At 37.0% G+C, this 18,675-nt stretch overlaps 1 protein-coding gene and 1 long non-coding RNA gene across 3 annotated transcripts in view; one reads left to right on the plus strand and one right to left on the minus strand.

The window, feature by feature from the left end:
- Cyp7b1 (cytochrome P450 family 7 subfamily B member 1) overlaps positions 1-18,675 on the plus strand; it is a 172,938-nt gene that overhangs the window by 102,936 nt on the left and 51,327 nt on the right. The gene's annotated exons all lie outside the window — the stretch shown is intronic.
- The window catches only part of LOC141421663 (uncharacterized), a 71,833-nt gene continuing 55,740 nt past the window's right edge, over positions 2,583-18,675 (minus strand). The window contains exon 4 of the long non-coding RNA XR_012446329.1: positions 2,583-2,738. This is a non-coding gene — a long non-coding RNA (uncharacterized lncRNA). The remainder of the gene's footprint in view (positions 2,739-18,675) is intronic.

Below are 18,675 nucleotides of genomic sequence, written 5' to 3' on the forward strand. Positions count from 1 at the left end.
AGGACCCTGATATTATGGGTGAGACCAGGTACCTCAGGCCACTGGGCAAGCAAGAGATCTAATGTTCCCTGGACTCTATCATGGTGTGGCTTTGGGCCAATCACATTGTCATTGTGGAGACAAATTCAAAGCATTTTAAGGTCTTGAAACACTACTTGCAAAAATCTTATATTTAATTCTAGCTGTGCAAAAACGAAAGGCAAAGCTGGAGGCAAAGGTAGGTAGAGAGATGAGTATGTGTACGTGTGTGTGCGCGCACAAGCATGCATGCATGCACTCACAAATGCCTGAAGCCCAACAGCTGCAGCCATTACCTGCCCCTGAAGAAACTACAAATCCCTAAGGCCTCAGATTAGTGTGCAAACCATAAATTCAAAGGAATGGAATGGAATGACGTCTCTGCCTGCCTTAAAATGCTATGCAAACTTAGAGTGAGGTAATTCATCCACAGATTGTTATTAACCTATGCTTTCTTTCAAATAAGAATTACTAAGAACTATGGGATAAATCTTGCTATAGTTAAGTCAATCCAGGAGTATCAAGACTAAACAGGGGAATGCCTCTCCTGCCACTGACCCTCATTCTTCACAAGCTCTACTGAGAGATTGGTATGAAACCACAAATCTTCACTTTTACACTTAAAAGTGTGTGTGTGTGTGAAGGGGAGAAGCATTTACATGAAGTGGATCTCATTGTAGTTATTACTCCATAACTTATTAGTTCATTTGGTAGTATGACTTAAATATCTTTCCGTATCAGTATGAAATACCTAATCTTTTGTAGCGTATGAAAATTCCCACTTGCCCCATGCTATAATCTGTCCTAGAAATTATTAATCTTTGACATGTCTCCTATCAGAAAGGCATATTTGATATTTTTATGTCATTTCAATTTATTTTCTCTGATTGTCATTCTTCTGAGATTCAAACATTTGTCATGGGCCCGTATTCATTAGTGACCTTGGGTAGAGAACATTTTATTAATTGGAGGAAACATACTTATGATGAAGTATAAATAAAATTTTAATTCATAAATGCAATAATTATCATTCCCACCTGGATTTAAATTGCCAGGTCCAGAAATTGTAAAGTCCTAGGACTCTCTTTTTAACTTCTCTTTTATTTCAATTTACTTGTCAGTTTAATAGATTTTTTTCCCTTTAAAAACCAAAATAAAAACAAAACTGAGCGTCAGACTCCTCTAGTTTCTTATTTCATGTACTGATGTGTCGAGTAAGTTGCCAAACCAATCCATCATAAGGAGGCATGGAACTCTTAAGTAAATGCCAGTAAAAAAAGGGACAGACTTAGTACGATTAATAATCATTTTAATTTATAGTACTTCCTTTCCCAAAGACACTTGGGAAGGTTTACAAACATTTGAACCAAAATGCAGTTTAAACCACTGGGTTTAAAGCTATGTAAACTTGCTAAAAAATAAAATATGAGCCTCATATAGTGGCCCTTCATATTCAGAGATGACACATTCATATTATATAGTTATCAGTTCAACAAGTTTTTACTGCATTTTATTTGTTCTCCCCAAAGCCTTCTTTTTGATAGATGATGCCTAAGATATACAGGGAGCGTCCTTCCAATATCGTGTGAGTGATGAAAGGCAAAACAAAACAATTTATCAAATCACACTGCATACATCCCTATAAATTTGGAGAGTGATGAATCTGTAGATCCATAGAATGTAGCATAGCATGTATTCATCAAAGTTAAGCTCCAAACATCTCAAACACTGCTGTTGACAAGAAAGCTGGTCCTGCTTGGGGAAAAAAAAAAGAAAAGAAAAAATTGCCTCCTGAAAATAATCTTATACTATGAGATGGAAGATTAAGCAATTGTCTATAGCCTTTGGGTTCAGAGATGTACAGAGAGTTTGATTATGACCATTGCAAGAGAAATTCTTGTTTAACAAAGTGAGGTCTGCTACGCTATAGCTAGTGTTTATAGCTATTAATGAAATTCCCCTCCCAAAAAAATACTTCATCAGAATATAAGAAAAGGATTATTTATGCATTTTCTCCATCCTTTCCCCCAAGCAACCAAAAGATAGTGATTCCTTCCATCAGAGGTATTTTGCAATATAGATAAGAAACATAATTTCCTAATTTCATTCTCTAATGGCAAGGTATCCACTTGATATATAATTAAAGGGAAGACTGTGCCTTGTCACTTGATGAGTAGACTAATAAATTATTGCAATTTATAAAAGGATCAAGTAATAATGATCTTCCTTCTCTACTTCCAGGGCTCAAAAATTTTAAGAGAAACTACTATCACCACGTCCTGAACATTAAGTTGTTTCCTGGGACCCTTAGGACAGTGGTGGCTTTTTAGGTTTCTTTGTGTTCACTGTACCAACATGTTCCAAGTAATAGCACATTTTTCTGTTGTAAAGGTGTTAACATGGTAGACATGAGGGAATGTGTAATTCTGCCCAATTGCAAATTACTAGATTAATAGGGGAATCTTACTTGAATACTGTTTTGTTGGTTTATTTAATTTTATGAACACAATTTGATACATAGTGAAAAGGTCTAACTCTTTTATTTTTTCCTCTATTTACCCCATTTGACCAGGGGGAATATTGTCCAAATCAACCAGGAACTTCACTTCAATCTGGTCAATTGCATACCTCGATTCTTTCTACAGTATTCTGGTAATCTTGAAGTTGAGGGAGAAGCTGGTGGCAATAGGGAATTAGAGTGAACACACTCCATTGTAGAGCTGTAAAGATATTAAAAATAGAACAAGTTACACACTACGGTGGGTACGTTTTCACTTATATTTTCCAGATTTAAAATTAGTGCTACACAACAACTTTTAAAAGCTAATTGCCTTTCTTATTTGGTGCTATGTATAATTTTTTAAGGCTGATCATGACCATAACAAACCAACTAATCACAACATTAAATATAGTGATGCCCAACACTATTGAAGAGGAAAATCCAAACAAGCAATTTAAGCAAGACTATTGTTCTCATCAGTTTACTACTATGGTAGGCTATTCATTCTCCTTCGTTAAATCAATTATTCATCATTTTGCAGAACTTGAGCATTTCTCCTGTGGGTTAGTGTCAGATTCTTCTGCTGTTTGCTTTCCTCTGGGAAGACAGACTTTTTGGGCCTTATCCTTTCAATAATATATTTGTGATTACAAGAAAAAGCAGGTTCAACTGGTGGTGTCAAATCTATTTGTTTAGCTTGAACCCAGTAAAATTTAGTGATGCAAATATAAAACAATGTTTTAAATGTAAAAACTGGTGTACATATGTGCATTGTACTTGGTTTTATGTATGGTTATAGTTCTATAAGTTGTTTTCTTTTTCTTCAAAAACTGATACCCTGAAAACAAGATCTTTATTATATAGCTCAGTTAGTTTATAAAATGTAATATATGTTACTTTTGCTTTCACCTTTAGAAGAGAAGTAATGGGAAGGATTTTTATATTTATCCTTATATTTTATAAAATTTTTTATATTTATTTTAAATTGGCAGATAGAATTGTATGTATTTATCATTATAACATGGTGTCTTAAAGTTTAGATAGATATAGATACAGAGATAGATATAGATTTACACATATACACACATTGCTTGAGAAATAAATGTAGTTAATAACATGTACATTGCTTCACATAATTAGCATTTTGTGGTGAGAACTTTATATCCACTTTTACTGCTTTTCAAGAATGTAGAAAGAATTTTCGCTATCCAAATTAATAAAAATCATAACTAGTTTTTTGATTGATTACTGTGGTCTAAACCCTGTTTTTCAGATGCATGATCTCATTTGACCCTAAGAGCCACCTTCATAGGTTGGGGTTAGCTGCACCTTACAGATGAGTGGAAGGGGCCTTAAGGGGGTTATTCAGGAACTTCTCTAAGGTGCCAGGTTTTTCACAAAAGGTGAACCTTAGATTTATACCAGGTCCAGGTGACTTGGGTATTGGAGGGTTTTTTTTTTAATCTCTTTCTCTATTTCCCTATAGTTCTCTCAGTCCCACTTCCTGCAAAATTTATCTTGAAAACATATTTAAAGTTAGCAGCAGAACAGACTGTACAAGTTCCAGTGAGATCTGAGCTCCTCATCTCCATGCTATCCTTCCAAATTGCAGTCATAAAATTCAGCCTTCTCCAGCCACAGTATATTATTCTGCTCCTGTGTGGAACTGTTTTCTTCCTGAGGGGTCCCACTTGTTCACAATCCCCCCACACAAGCACACACTTCCCATCCTGACCCTTTGGACTTACCCTTATGATCTGTCTCCAATGCCACCTGTCAGTTTGACCCTTCCTGTCAGTTGAATTTTATGTTTTTTATGTTCCAAATGCCCTCTCTTATGGAACTCTGTTCATTTCTTTCTCCCCATATGTAACTACATTTTTTAATTTATCTAAATCATTTAATTTTTTTCCCTCATTAGATTGCAAATTCTGTAAGAGGACTTTGATTTATCTCCATATACGATGAGAAGGACAGTAAGTGGGACTCAAATATTTGTTAAATGCATTAACTGAGTTACTCTCTAACATAAATGTAAAAGGTCATTTATAGCTATTTTGTGTTTTTGACCAGTTATAGAAGAAATGTGTCTTTATTATTGGAAATTTGAAAAACTCAGAAAAACACAAGAAGTGAAAATTGACCATAGTTCCAATACACTTAAAAAGAATTGTAATTAGTGTAGCACTGTAGTGTATATCCTTCAAGTCTTTCTTCGACATTGTATTCGTGTGTGAAGTAAGTCATTTTACAACTGGGATGTAGTTCAGTTGTAAAGCTTAGGATTCACAAGGCCCTGGATTTGATCTCCCGCACTAAAAACAGAAACAATTTTAATAATAGTAATAATGTAAATCATTTAAAATAGAGCATTAAAATTTATTTGCAGAAAAATTATTTAGCCTAAAGAAAAGATTCTGAATGTTTTCACCATAAAGAAATGATAAATGTTTGAGATGGCAGGCATGTTTCACCTGAAAAAAACATTACACATATATACATGTATGCAAACATCAGATGGTATCAAATTAACTGTATAATTTTTATATGTTTTATATGTGTTAAATAAAAGTAAGTTTGCCAAGTATACTCTAATCCCAGAACTCTGGAGGAGGCTGTGGCAGGAGGATTGTAAATTCAAGGTCAAACTGGGTTACATAGTGAGACCCTGTCTCAAAAAACCAAGGGTAGGGCAATGGCCCCAGCCTATAATCCCAGCTACTCAGTAGGGAGGTGGATATTAGAAGAATCAAGGTTCCTAGCTGTCCTGGCAAAAACCAAGACACCCTACCTGAAAAATAACTAAAGCAAAAAAGGACTGGGGGCATGACTCAAGTGTAGAGTGCTTGTTTAGTATGCCCAAGGCCTTGAGTTTGGTCCATAATACTGCAAAAAGGAAAGAAAGTGTGTGTGTGTGTATGTGTGTGTGTGTGTGTGTGTGTGTGTGAAGAATATAAATTTCAACTACTGAAAGTGTGACCTTTCTGTGTTAGTGAGAGCTAATTGGGCAGTTATGAACTTTTTTTATCAAGAGTTTGTATTAAAAATTATAAAGGTTGCTCAAAATGTGAAGTGGTTTGGCTAAATTAAAATAATTTGCCTAAACTCAGTTTACCTGGCCCAGTTTCTATAGCATGTCAGACATCGGCATTCTCTTTTCTTAGAATGCCTCTAGCAGTTCTGCCTTTTGAAATCCTACCTTTCTGTTACATGTATAATGCCTCTTCCTCTTTGAAGCCTTTGGAACACCTCTTAAGATCATGACTTCTAACCTGCAAAGTGACAGAGGGCTATTTTCATATAGCCTTAATCTCCAGCATTTAATCATCTCTTTTTGCCTCCCCATTTCTTGAAAAACACTTATCAAAATGGGGCAGGCCCCATTCCCATAATGGTTAGCTCTCAATGAATGTTGCCAAGTGAGTAAGTATTTATGTGTATCTTACTGACAGTCACAGAGTAGCAGCATTTTCATATATGACACATAGAAAATAATTGTTAAGTTGCCAGGGTCCTATTTACTGGCCAGCCATGGTCTGAGATTTTTTTTTATGATGATGATGCTAATGTGACTAGCAGAGACAAATTTTAATTCCCTGTGTAACCAAACCAAATTACAGTTGGCTTAGGTTCCTTTGGACAAACTAATTATGCCAATTGTTCTGTCAGTATTTTCACTCTATAGCCTGTCTCAATGTTTCTTATGCTTTGGTGCACTGAGGACAGACAAGAATTAATAGGTAAAGCAAAGGTTCCTCTCTCATAAGGAATTAGGCTTTACTCACAACCTGTCCTACTGCAGGTCTCCATGGTCCCAGCCTAAGTTTACCCTAAGTCTTTGTATTTATCAGTGGGCAGTCTTCATGAAGAGCATTGGTTTAATAGAATAACAATCTGTGGTGTGGCTCCAGTATCAGTTAAACCAACAGGCCCAGAAACCAAACCCCAGGGACTCACTCACTTACTGTAGAGGCCTAATTCAAACTGCAGCCTCCCTGTTATATCATGAGAGACAGTCAGTGAGTTTCTTACTTCTACTCAGTCTACTCTCTCTCTCTCTCTCTCTCTCTCTGTGTGTAAAAGAGGATGATAAAATCTGCTTCAGAGGGTGGCTGTAAAAATTAAATTAGGTAATCCATTCAAAGCACTTAGTACAGTGTCTGACATAAATGGGTTCTATAAATAATAGCTAGTGATATTAAAATTCTTAAAATTCATCCAGATGCAGTAGGGAAGAGAGGGAGAGAGAAAGAAAGAGAGGGAGAGAGAGAAAGCAAATTCTTATTGGCTGGACTACTCAAATTACAAATAAAGAGGTCTGATCTCATATACTGCCTTGGATCACCCCCAACACACATGTGCACACATGTGCACCCCCACACCAGCTGATCTCAGGCATAGGCAAAGTGTGTAATCTGAGGAGCTGCAAGGAGGACCAGACCCAGCAGCTATTTTCCTTCCTGGCCAGAACAGATCCTAAAACTTCCCAGGTGGCATTTGTATTTCTAATCCTGTGGAGGGAGCAGAGTGAATTTGGTGGCAGAGGATAAGAGAGATGTGTGTCATTGCCAGACTAGAGAGACAGAAATGAAATCCTTGGTGCTTAGAGAAAGGGTGAAGAGAAGAGACAGCTCTGCCCCTTTCCCCATCCTGTCTTTTAGACAAGAACTGCTGACTATAGTTTGCATGAGAAAAGCTAGGATTTAAAGGGTCATTTTGTTGGAATGAACTAACAGACATTTACTTTGTATTTGCAACTTTCAGGAGTTAGAAGGGTTAATTGACTATTTAATGCATTTTTTAAAATGTGCTTAGATTAAGGAGGCCCCCACCACAAATAGAGAGAGAATGAATCATGGCAGAATATACTTCAGCAGTTTTATGGTCTAATTCAGAAATGACTGCTTTGATTCAACCCATCCATGCTCCTGAATGAAACCTCCATTTATTTAGTCATTTTCTGAGCATTTAGGTGTCAAGCCCTGTGCTAAGAGCTGGGGAAACAGAGATAAATAAAGAAGCATCAGTAGGCATTAAAGAATAATTGAATGAACAAAATGAATCAAGATATGATTCCTAACTGGCTATATAAATAAACATTGGTGATAAAGGATGCCTTCTCACAACTATTTACAAATTATCAATGAAGGCACAGTATTTGTCATTTACTAGCAAGGAGGGAGCAAAGAGAGGATGAACTAGAAGTTTACAAGGGGAGAGGTATATCTAATATGAATCTTAAATGATATGCTGAAGAAAGGCAGAGTGACATAGAGGAAAATATAGAATTGGGGTCCAGTTGGTTTGAATCCTATTTTTCCCATTCAATAATAGCTTTGTGACCTTGGAAATTCCCTCTGAGATCTCATTTCTTGTCTATTATGATGAAAAGCACATGCATCTTGTAGAGATGTGGTATGCATTACATCTCTGTTGGTAAAACTCTAGAGACACAGAAAATGCTCAATATTTGACTGTGGTCATTACTATTTAAATGCCTTGCTAGGAAATCTGTACTTTGTTCCAAGAACCTAGTCACATAGTTTATTTTCACATTCTAACTGAACAGTGTGTTCATCCATTTCCTGCTGCTATAACAGACTATCTGAGGCAGGGTGTTTTCCAGAGACAAGAAGTTTTTTTGTTGCGTTTACAGCTTTAAAAGCTGAAAGCCCTAGATCAGGCAGCTCCATCTGATCTGACTCTGTTGGGAGCCTCACAGTGGATATTATCACAGTGGTAGGAGCTGATACAGAAGTGATCACATGGCAAGACAGGGAGCCAGAGGGAATCACTCTTTTTACAACTCACTCTTATGGAGACTTAAGTGGTGTCACAAGAAAACCACATTAATCTCTTCTGAGGGTGAAGTCCCCAAAGACCTAATTACCTTGTACTAGGCCCCACCTCTTAACATTTCCACCACCTCAACACTGCCATATTGGGAACCAGGTTTGCAACTCATGAACCTTTGAGGCACACACTAAACCATATATGAATCATAGCAAATGAAAGGATAGATTTGGCTTACAATTTGGGCAAATTCCTTAAAAACTCTGAGCCTTAGTTTGCTCATTTAGAAGATGGAGATAATAAGAGAGCTTACCTTTTCCTGCCATTATGAAGGCTAAATGAGATCACGAAAAGCATTTAACACTATGCCTAACCAAATAGTAGTCCATCAGTATGTCTTAATTACTATTGTAGGATCAGCTATACCTTGGGAGATGGGCAAAGGGCACTGAATTTGGTATTTAAGAATGAAAATCAAAGCAGGGTACAGTGGCATGTGCTTCTCAGAGGTTGAGGCAGGAGGCTCCCATAAGCCCAGGAGTTGGAGCTCAGACTGGGCAATATAACAAGATCCTTTCTGAAACAAAGAAAAAAGAAAAGAAAAGGAGAGAAGGGGGCAGAAGGGGATCCAAGTATGATGTATTTGATACTTTGTAAGAACTTTTGTAAATGCCGCAATATACCCCACAAAATATCAAAACAACAAATAATGGAATTGTTGATACTCTTTCCTTCACACTATGCTTTTCCCCTACAGAATTATAGCATATATTTAAGTTTAGTTTTCTCAAGTATATATATCATATTATAGGTACACATTTCCAGAAGAGTCAGGTCTACATTCCCTAAATGTCCCTTTTAGTGGACCATTGCAATTGAGTCTCATTGCTTAAAGAAGAGGTCACCATGAGCTTAGCAAAATTGGAACAAGTGCTAGAGACCACAGTTGGATTTAACAAATGAACAGAAGTCCGGCAGGAGCTGTGACTTCCAATCTGTACCAGATATGTCCCCCTTCACCCTCCACACAAATTTAAATATATTAAAAGGATTATTAACAACATTAAACAGTTTAACAGAAATCAGCTTAAGCCATGCAAACCATCTGGATATATCTGGGATCAACTGCTCTGGTTCCACTATAATAGAAAAATAGTTTAAATCATCTCTCATTCTCAAAGAGAAAAAGAAAGAAAACAAAAATGGGCTTACTTGCAAATGGCAATAAATCATCCCAGAGTTCTTGAGCTGACAGAAACCAGCTTTCAAGGAGACTAAATTGGCCTTATATGGAAGATTTGGTTGTCTTCTTCCAAATGTTTGTAAAGTCCAAGTTTAATTTTTTCAGCATTTTAAGCTAGAAGATACTTTGACATTTGGTATAACCCCTAGTGCTCAAAAAGGGCCACCCACACACATCAGACTGATGAGAATGTGTGCAGATTGCAGTGACCTTCTGTTCTTTACGGCATTTCCCACTAAGACTTTACCCTTTGGGGTTCTCTGAAATCCTTCAAGTTGCAATTTAAGGCCACAGTGTTTTGCTTTCATTTAAGTTGAATTGCTACAGGTTATCAAACATCTTCTCTCACATTTTCAGACCTCTGTTAAGCTTCCCCTCAATTTTCTAAAAATTCCATGGCATTTTCTCTCTGTAGCCTATTATGATACTTTTCAGAGTGGTATGGAATACAGTGCTGAGATAACTACCAGTAATCTTTGCATCCTGGAAGTCCTGTCATAGTATGTTCCCTTCCTCTTCAGTGTGGGCTGGATTTAGATACTTATTCTGGGGAAGTCAGTTTTTAGGCACAGGCACATTGGCAAAGGATCAAGGCTGGCAGCACTACATCCCATTGAGCCTTCCAAAGAGACTGCAGTCTCAAAAAACACTTGAGTGCAATTTCATTGATCGTATACAACCGACTCCATACACTGATTTTAGATAATTTAATGAGATTAGTGAGATTAATGAGAAAATCAAACTAAGCCATGTGTAGACAGCTAACCCTTAGAAACTGTGAGATAATAAATGTTTATGGTTCTAAGCCTCTCAATTTATGGATAATTTGTTACACAGCAATGATAACCAACAGAAAAGGTAAAAACTACAGATCCTGGAATCATACTATACATATGAAAATCCTGAGTGTACCATGTTTTAGTTAAGTGGCCATAGGCAAATTATTTAATTTTTAAAAATATAAATTTGATGCATACTAATTGTATATATTAATAGGTTTCACTGTGACATTTCCATATATCCATATATCATGTGTTGATTGTATCTACTATTTCAAGTACCCTCTCTTACACCTCCACTTGGTCCCCTTACTCTTCCTAGTCGTCCCTTTATTATTTTCAGGTTGTCTTTCTTTTTTTAATTCCAGTTTCCATGTATAAGAGAAAGTGTGATATTTGTCTTTCTGTGTTTGGCTGATTACACTTAATATGATGAACTCTAGTTTCATTTATTTTCCTGCAAATAACATAATTGTGTTCTTTATAGATGACTAGTACTCCACTGTGTATATATACCATGTTTTCTTTATCCATTTATCTATTGATGGATACCTAGATTGATTCTACAACTTGGCTATAATGAATAGTGCCATAATAAACACTATTATGCAGTTATCTCTACTGTATACTGACTTGTGTTCCTTCAGATATATGCAGGATATGGTACAGCAGAGTTATGTTAGTTCTATTTTGAGTTTCTTGAAGAAACCTCATACTGATTTCTATAGGGCTGGACAAATTTACACTCACACCAGCAGTGTACTTCCTGCTCCCTCTCCCATGTATCACCTGTCCTCACCAACACTTGTGGTTGTTTATTTCTTTATGATTGCCATTCTCACTGGGGTGAGAATCTCAGTGTAGTTTTGATTTGCATTTCCCTGGTGGCTAAAGATGTTGGGCATCTTTTCATGTATCTATTGGTACTTCTTTTGAGAAATGTCTGTTCAGAGCACAGGGAAAGCAAAGCAAAGAGACCACTGGGTTTTGCACTGGAGGGAAATAAGGGTCATGGAAACTGAACAAAATGCTGGCCTTGGCCTTGGCCTTGGTGCTCTCAGAGTGTGGATAACCATGAGTGTGTTGATCTTTCAACCCAATCACTATGATCAGTATACAAGAATATTCATCAAAATGTTGCACTAGAACTTAACAGCCATCTACATGTCTATTAGTAGGAAATTGTCTGAATTATCTCTTATCATAAATAATAATAATTAGCATTTAGTTAGCCCTTGTTATCTGATAGACCAAATTCTATAGCATTCCATGTATTATATCACTTAAGTCACTATAATAGTCCCTTTAGTACTAATCCAGTTTTATGCTGCACAGCCCATCTTAAAGGCTGTTTTAGGTATAGATTTACTGGTTTGGAAAGATAGTCATGAAATATCATAAAATGAGACAAGGAAATTTTTGAAAGGTACACACAGCACAATATTAAAACACATCTGCATAGATGTAAATATATATAGTAAATAGTTTTTACTTTAGTCAGTTATCTTGCATGGTTTTGAAATGCACACATTTTTAGTTACCACAGTTTAAATACATGATAATCAGTTTCCCTAACCAACATAGTTTAAATCTCAGTCAGCATCATATGTTACTGTGAAAAATAAAATACAAATTTTGCCACTATCTCTTCAGTCTGAAAATCATGATACCAATAACAGACACGTCATGGCCAGTGACCAATCACATCAATTCTTTCCTCTCATCTCAGCAATCACTAACTACACATTTGTGATTCAGTTTGTGTGTGGGTGCAGCTATGTTACTTCTTTTTCTCCTAGGGGGTCATCCTACATGACAAACTGCATACTTAAAAGAAGGAGTTGACCACAAGGGATAAAAGTGCGGCACAGAAAAAAAAAAAGTGATAATGCTGGCAGTAGCATTACAATCTAATCTAGTAGTTATAAGAGAAGCAGCTGAGCATGGAATGTGGATACTCGTGCCATTTGAGAGACTAGACACACAGCCGGAGGTGCTTAGTGAGGATGAACTTCCTAACCTGAGTGCAAAGTGCTTGTGATGAAAAGGGTAAAAACCTTCCAGGGAGCAGGACAACAGCAAATAACCACACATTAAGGGAACCCTCAAAAATAGCTCATGTTGAAAGTACAAAGAATAAAATTCTGGAAGATGGTATAAACAATGATGTGACAATTTGCCAAAGCATAGGAATAATGCTCACTCCTTATTATAAGTTAGAGAACAAAAAGAAATCAAGCACTGATCAAAGTACTCTTGAGAAGCTGTTTTTAAATTAAAAATACTTTCTTTCCCAGTTTCTTATGTTTTAAATGACTGTTACTAAGCAAATAGTAATTTTTACTATTTTTTTCATTTCCATATACATTGATCACCAACACTCAGATATTTTGATGCTTTTGAAGTAATTTTTAAAGACCAAAGAACCATTGTAATTTTACCATTGCTTAGTAAGATCATGCTATCATCTGAATGTTTGTGTCCTCCCCCTCCTCCAAAATTCATACATTGAAATCTTAACCCTTAAGGTGATTTGCTAGAAAGTGGCACCTTTGGGAGGAGACTAGTTAATGGGGTAGGGCCCTCATGAGTAGGGCTACTATCTGTATAAAAAATGCCCAAAAGAGATCCCTTTACTTTTGCACCATGTGAGGACACAGCTGAAAAGCACCACTTCTAAGCCAAAAGGTGGGCCCTTATCAGAGTCCTTGATCTTTCAATGCCTTTTCTTGGACTTCCCAACATTCTAAACTAAGAGAAATTTCTGCTGTCTATAGGCCACCTAGTTTATGGTATTTTGCTATTATAGACTGAACAGACTAACGTTGTTTGCATAGACTTTTTTCTTCTTTTTTTTTTCAATATTGGGAATCAAACCCAGAGCCTCACACATGCACACTAGGCAGGTGGTCTACCACTGAGCTATACCCCAGTCCACACACTGTCATTTTTATGGCCTCACACCACTGTGCAAAGCAAGAGCTGTCATGTATATTAGTAAAAAGTCTTTAAGGTATACGCTAAGATGTTGATGTCTATTTTGAAGTGGTGGGATGTCTTCTTCATCTCCATTTCAAAACGTTTCTACCATGAATATAGATTTCTAAACCCCATCTAGTGTTTTGAACATCTCTTACCTAACATACATTTTTGAGTCCTACACATACCTGGCAAGGTATTGAGTGCTGGACATTTAAGAATGAAAAGGATATGATTCTTTCCAACAAGGTCAGGGTCTAGGCAAGTGTCTGCCACATTACATGGAATTTTTACACTGGGTGCCACATATGCTAAAGACATGAAAGAATGTCAGGAGAACACCAAAGAGAAACCAACTCTTGGGGAAGTGAGAAGAGGGCTTCTGACTTTTTAACTCAAATATCAAAGTTTTTTCTCCAAGAACAACAGATCCTCCTTGGCCCAGAGCATTTTGCACTGGAAATTACTTGAAACGAGACACTTGCCAATTTCAGTTTTTAGCTTCACAAATGAAAAAGGCCTGGCCACCAAGGTCATGGGAAAGTGAACTGAACATTTTGCCAAAAATTATTCAGATCCTTGTGTGATCTGCTTCCTTCTGCTACTGATGCTTGACTTGATGGGTCTCACAGTGTTCTGTCTCTGTTCTTGTTTTTCCACATTGTTTTTTAATAAAAGCTAGTCCTTTGTAATCAAACTTTTCTCTCACAAGAGACACCAAGGCATGGAGGGATTTACCCTGCTCTGAGCCCAGGAGTGTGACTGACAGACATGACTCCCAGGCCACTCAGCTGTCTTCTGACTGCTCATGTTTTGCCTGTACTTTTGAGAGTTTTCTCATTAAAGCTTAACATGTTGATGATGGTTAACTCCAGTGATTTCTCCAGTAATACTGCAGTTGTGACATCACTTTATTATGAAGCTGACAGTACCAACTAGGGGCATTTGTAACACCAATAAATGGAATTTAGAAACAACACTCTAAGTACCCTGTGAAAGGCTGCACAATTGACCTTTTTCCCTCAGGTCTCTACAGTGAATTTTTTTTAAGTGATTTTCTCTTCGATGGTGAGACCTCATTTATGGCTAGCACTCCTTTCAACATAGTATGTTAGGTGAATGAGAAACTTCTCTGGAGTCTAGTTAGTGAGGCTTTTCCTTCTACTCCTCTCTGATGTTTGCTGTGCAGGATCTTTTCCAGGAAGTAGAGCAGCGTAGACAGCTTTGCTAATGTGTGGTGAGCCTTCTGCGGTCAGGAAGCGATTTGGGGTATGAGTCAGTGTTGAATCATCTTGTGAGAATATTCGCTCCTTTTCAGTTTGCTTTAAACAAACCACCAGTAAGTTAAGGATCAAGTCTCCACCCCCATAACACTTGCTAATTGTCCTTCTAACTAACAGTAAGCCTTGGGCTTGGAGCTTTCAGTAGCCTAAAATATCTATCTAGAATTTAGTAATAGTGTTGTGCTTTTTCTTTATGATAGTGATTTATTTCTTCAAAAGATATAGGCCAGTTAAAAAATACTAAGAAAATAATTTTGCCTAGTGTTTTGTTGATATCACTAAAAATTTTTGTCAATGGCCTATGAATGACTCAAGTATGGAACAGTCGTAGGCTAGAAAGCCAAGGGGTCCAGATGTATGTCTTGAGTACTTGTAATTACAGGATGTTTGAAAGTCCCTTGCATTGCTATATCTCAATATTTTCATCTGTTAATTTTCAGTTTAGGTTGTATGTGATTCAAAATAGTAGCTGTCATTGATAGAGCCTCTCTTATGAGTTTGAATGTTCACAAATATTTCATATATAGTACTGACGCATCACCCAATTAAGTAAGTAGAATTCTTAGCCTCCTTTTCAGAAAAGGGAGCTGTCTTAGTCTACTCAGGCTGCAACAACAGACTATCATAGAGTGGATAGTCTATAAACAATAGAAATGTGTTTCTCCCAGTTCTAAAGAACAGGAAGTCTAAGACAGCTACCAGCAGATTGGTTTTTAGTGAGGACTTTCTTCCTGGTTCATAGATAGCTGTCTTTTTGCTATGGCCTCACATGACAGAAGGGAAGAAGGAGCTCTTTGAGGGCTCTTTTAAAGGACATTAACCCATGAGGTTTGGAGCTATAGCTCAATGATAGAGAGCTTCTCCAGCATGCGTGAGAACCTGGGTTTGAAAGAAGCCACTAACCATGACCTAGTGAACTGCCAAGTCTCCCAACTCTAAATAGTATCACATTGGGAATTGTTTCACTATAGAGTTAGGGTAGGGTGAAGGGGCATTTAGTCAATAGCAATAGTCAAGATACAGCGGGATCTATTCCCAAATTATACCCTGAGTAGAGGGCAAAACCAGGAGTCAAAACTAGATTGTCTGGCTCCAAATCCCATGCTCCTAACCTCCAAGATTACCAGCCTGGGTTCTCAGGAAATAGTCACGTTAATTGCCTTCATTTTGTCCTCCACTTGCCTCAGATTATCTTTGACCCACACCATTTTACTTTATGGAAACCAGACCAAGGTTCAGCCATGTTCTGGACCTAAGCATGAGGCATGGGTATCAGAGCAACTCTCTCAACCCTCTGGCTGCCCTGCCAGCTACAGAGTTAGTGGAAGAATGAATTGCATCCTCACAGTGCTATCAGGAAGAGAGAAACCATGTCAGAACTGGCACCTTCAGTAATGTTAAACAACCACTGGAAACATTCTTCAAGTATGTTTTCTCTAGGCTCAGGTAATCGAGGTGCACTGTGGATGTCTCAGGCTGTTCCATTCATCTAAAACATACCTTCATATGTTGTTTTGCAGTACTGGGGATTGAGCTCAGGACCTCACACATGCTAGGCAAGCTCTCTATCTCTTGAACCATAGCCTTTCATTTATATTTCTCACTAACTTTGCCCATTCTGGCCTTGAATTTGTGATTCTCCAGTCTTTGCCTCCTAAGCATCTAGGATATAGGGTTGAAGCACTACCCAATAATCTAGAATATCAGCATTTGCAGTCACATCTTATACACCCACTGCTAACTGTGGAATTGGTCCAAAGCCATTGGCCTCTATGAAGCCCAGTCCCTAGTCCTCAATGGAAAAATTCCCAGGCCCACTCTTGAAAAAAGTTTAAAAGAAATGGGAAGACCAAATGTGAAAATTTTCGGGTTCTCTGGGTTTATATTATTTCTTACATATTTCTCAGACTTACATATTTCTCAGAAAAGTTTAAGTTACTTTTAATAACTTAAAAATCTTTGCCAGGCTTATGTTAGAAAATGTTTTACCTATGCTATCAAGAATTAAATATTTCCATGTATGAAGATCTATGCCTTTCTTTCTAATTATTTTTAAGGCAGTTCATAGTATTCCATCCATATACTTATTTGATTCTTTTTATTATTATCAACAGTACATAATCTAACTAAATGATAGAGCATCCAATATATGTCTTTCTTTTGGGAGTAATATTATTAAAGAGAAACCTCTGTAAACTGATGCCCTTGTTCATTTTGAAATTTAACAAAATGTTAGGTAATTTTTTAACATATGCACAAACATAGGCAACAAAATAAAAAATAGATAAATGAGACTATATCACAGTCTAAAACTTTTTTAACATTGAAGGAAGCAATCAGTAGAGTTAGAGTAAAACTCACAGTTCTTTGGTCAAGGAAAGTCACATGGTTAAGCCTGGTATTGGTGGGGCATCCAGCAACAATGCTGCATCCGGCAGGAACAGTAAGTATTTTGAACACTGACGCAGTCTACCACTGCTCTTAAGCTATTTCCTTTAAAATTTACATATGAAGCATATCAAGTCCTCATATTCCTTGATGGCAGGGCTTTATTGACATTTTAGAAGGAATTAGTTTGCTAGAGTCTTTTTGAGGAAATACTGTTGTTTTTAGTCTCCATAAATCCTCCCTTCTCTTTATCACTTTGCTCCAAGGAAATGCAGCTGAGTGGGTAGTATTGAAGGTCTAAAATTTTCTAAGATGTCCTCATCATTCTTTTTTTTTCCTTCACATGCCCATGTTTTTAATGATATTTTCATCAACCAGAGGTGATTTTATAGGCAGACATTAAACTAGACTAAGATGCAGTTTAAGAAGTTTCTAGAGATGCTTCCTGGAGTCTAGAGCTGGGGAAAAGTTACCAGTGAAATGTAGGACTTGAAAACCCTTCAGCTACCACATTCTGACTGGTATCAGGTGGCCCATTTTGTTTCTAGAGAATTAACGTTGTTTCCAAAAATTAGCTCTCATATGGCTCATTCAGGTAACCAGTGTTGAATATGGAAATGAGATTTTTGTTCATACAAGTTTATTACATTATAGTTTATGAATCACAATGGCTATGTGCCAGACTCCCTTTCAAGCTAAGCAGCCTCTTTGCTGTGTTATTCCAACTGAGTCTTTTATTTGAAGTGTTTCTTCATCTTGGCTCATTTAGCCACAAACAAAAGTTGCCCTATGGGAGATAACATCTTATGTTTATTTACTTTATAGGATTACCACCTCTGGGCTCATTGCAAGTGTAAAACATACCAGAAAAGAGAAATCAGATTTCAGAAAGTCAAGTCTCCTTTAACAATGACACATGGTTTTCTGGAATAGTAACTATGGTGTGGAGAAAACAAATCATTGAACTGTGAGTCAGGAACCCGGCTCTAATCTTTTTTGCTACTTTGTAGCTGTGTGACTTGGGACAACTTGTTTTATGTCTCTGATTCTGTTTCCTTGTTTGTGAAGCACACAATGAGCTAGCTAAACCTCCCCAATCTCTTTCTAGTCTCAGGACCCTGTTCTGCTTCTGGAGTTATAATTGCTCAGTAAAATCATTAGTGTTTTGTTTGGAACACAAAGCTAGTTCTTCATATATAAAATAATACAAAAATTGCCACCAGTATCCAAAATAAGTTTATCTTCACATTTTTGCCAATGGTGTCTAAAATGTTTAAGTTCTGTGGAGAGGTCTTGGCCTTTTCTTTACTTAATCATAGAAATCTAAATATAATTTTTGAGTGATATATTTCATTTAGAGACTTGTCTGACAGTTGAAAAATGAAATTAATCATAGAACATGTCTCATTTTCCACAGATTTGTAAAGATATGGTTTACATGCCACAGAATTCATACATTTGAAGTGTACAGTTAGACACATTTTTAGTTAATTGGTACAGTTGTGTAAGCATCAACACAATTCAGTTTAGAACATTTCCATCACCTCCCCTCCCCCGCCCAAATTTCCTTCTGACTGTGTTTAATCCCTGATTTTATCCTCAACCCCCAGGCAGCAGTGATTGCCTTATGCCTCTGTTTTTATCTTTTCTAGAAATTCCATATAGGAATTTTTAGGAATTTCTCCTAAAAAT

This window comes from Castor canadensis, chromosome 3, assembly GCF_047511655.1.
Source record: "Castor canadensis chromosome 3, mCasCan1.hap1v2, whole genome shotgun sequence".
In the NCBI taxonomy this organism is placed as follows: domain Eukaryota; kingdom Metazoa; phylum Chordata; class Mammalia; order Rodentia; family Castoridae; genus Castor; species Castor canadensis.